Source organism: Sitophilus oryzae, unplaced genomic scaffold (genome assembly GCF_002938485.1).
Source record: "Sitophilus oryzae breed Bouriz unplaced genomic scaffold, Soryzae_2.0 scaffold_1499_pilon_pilon, whole genome shotgun sequence".
NCBI lineage: Eukaryota > Metazoa > Arthropoda > Insecta > Coleoptera > Curculionidae > Sitophilus > Sitophilus oryzae.
Window position 1 is genome coordinate 6,089,110 of NW_022146168.1, and position 2,781 is coordinate 6,091,890.

Here is a 2,781-nt window from a genome sequence, read left to right on the forward strand (position 1 = left end):
GATGGATTTCGCAGAGAAGATGAAAATGGTGTATAGTTTGCACCATCAGACTATTGATGCAGAGATGAATAAGACCGATTAACGTAGGGGTAATTGTTTGATAATGTCATTTATCAGAGAACACTGTGTAAATAACACGAGTTTTTTTTTATAGAAATGTCAAGAGAAGTTGATATTTTTATCGTTTTCAAGTCAAGTCATCTTTTGTTGTCTATCCAAGGAGGTATCGAGTTCAAATTAAAACCATCAGTCCCTTGAAACTGTGAAAAAATCAAACTTCTAAATTAACGTAATAGAAAGATACAAATCAAAATTTATAGGGTATTTTTCCTTGACCTCAAACTTTGAAATTTGACATGTAATACCGTCTGCTTCTACAAGTATCAAGAAAAAATCTGAAAACTATACATTTGTAATTAAATCATAAAAAATACTTATATTGTTTATTTAAAATGCGTAATCAATCATCGAGGTTATAGTACAAGAGCTAGCAACGTCGGAAAAACAAGTATTTTAAGACGTCTGGCTCCTTGATACATCTTTTACTATGCTCTCTAGAACAGCGTGCGGCCCGTATGGCTGCCGGTAAACGATGCGTTCCCTACTGCGCAATGAAAGAAGATCCTATATTTTTATTAGTCCTTTAAATTCTAGTATTGAATTTAAACCGACCGAGCCTTCATAGCTCAGTGCGTAGAGGTTTCGCCTATCAAGCGAGGAGTCAGAGTTCGAATCCGGGTCTGGGCAAAAACTTTTTTGTTTTATTTTCGTTTATATTCTGATAGTAAAGTATTAAATATTTGTTTTTTTTTGAATCACCAGAATTATTTAATACTTTACTATTAGTATATAAACGAAAATAAAATAAAAAAGTGTTTACCCTGACCCGAATTCGAACTCTGAACCCTCGGTTCGTAGTCGGAAACTCTACGCACTGCGCTATGGTAACATGTTCGATTTATATTCAATACTAGAATTTATAGGACTAAATTTTAAAAAAAATGTAATAGGATCTTCTTCCGATGCGCAGCAGTGAACGCAACGGGTATCGGCAGCCAGACGGGCCGCATGCTGTTCCAGAGAGCATTGTAAAAGATATATCAAAGAGCCCAGACGTCTAACGCGGTCATAATTGTATGGGTGACCAAATCTTTTTGTAGATTTTTTTACTAATTTTGTTTTCATAAAAAATGACAAAAAATCAGTGTCTTTATGCAAGGATTGGTAATATATAATGGTAATCGCCATTGGCCAGGCTCATTAGTAATCTATTTCCGAAAATATTGCCTAGAGCAATTCAAATCAATTTACTGCCCCATTGTGACCCGTAATGAGTAGATTCTGGTATAATTGCTCGAACCTAGCCGGCAGTTAGCTGTACAAGGGTATATTTTACTTATGACATTATTGTGTTCACTGTGCCAACAAATAAATTGATATTTTGTATTAATGTACTTAAACTGTCGCATTTTCTTAAACTTCATTTAGAACCTCGCAATTAGTGGATTAAATTAGTGGTTTCAATTACACTTTATACTTTTCCGTTTACGATCATTCACAATGTCTAAAAAACACAATTAAAATTAATAAAATATCCTAGCAACAGCTTGCGGTAGTCTGTTGTATCCATAGAGAAATCATAATATTTAGCTTATAAAACAATAAACTTTTGGTTTCTAACCACATTTATGGAATAACCCTGGATAGTAAACTTCTCTGGAACAGGCATATTAAGAACATTACCAGCAAAGCCACAAAGGCTCTCATGATATGCAGAAGACTGGCGGGAAATAGGTGGGGCTGCGCCCCTAACATTTTGCGCCGGATGTATACAATGATAGTAAGTCCCATGATTCCTTATGGAGCACTTGCTTGGTATACAAAACTAGAGCAACGTACAGCAAGGCAAAACCTGTGCAAAGTACAGAGACTGGCATGTATCTGCATCACAGGTGCCATGAGAACATGTCCAACAGCAGCAATGGAGGTCATTCTAGACCTAACACCATTGCACATTTTGTTCGGTAGTGATGCCAATGCGACAATGATTAGAATGGTCATTGACCGAAACAGTACTGGGAGAATTTTCAGGTCAGGGGCTTGAAACATCCTCGAAAAGAAAATTCCACTTCTCCAACTCCCAGTGGATGACATACCAAGAATTTACAAGTTTGAGAAACAACTCACTGTAGTAATAAGTAATAAAAAGGATTGGGGGGAAGAAAGAAACGCTTACTCAGCATATAAAAGACCATACCATCACGGGGTATACTGATGCTTCCAAAACCAAAGCAGGGACAGGGATAGGAGTATTTGGGCCGAAAACTAAATACTCCGAACCAATGGGCACCTACCCCAGTATCCTTCAGGCAGAAATTTACGCTATCGAAACATGCGTACAATTTATCTTAGATAGGAACTATCGAAAACAGGAAATTGCCATCCTATCCGATAGTCAAGCAGCACTTACCGCGATCAACTCGGTAACCATCAATTCGAAGTTGGTCAAAGAATGCCTAGAGAAGCTCAACAAATTAGGCAAAGAAAATAAAGTCCTCCTACTCTGGGTGCCTGCTCACCAAGGGATAGAAGGCAATGAAAAAGCTAATGATCTAGCTAGAAAACGAGCGAACACTCCACTAACTGAACCAGAACCGTTCTGTTTTCCAAACGGGAACCAACTGAAAGCGGAACTGAAGAATCTGGAAGACTACATCCGTAACTTGGAATGGGTGTCCTCCAACGGTCTAAGACACTCGAAAAAGTTCCTCAGAACTTACG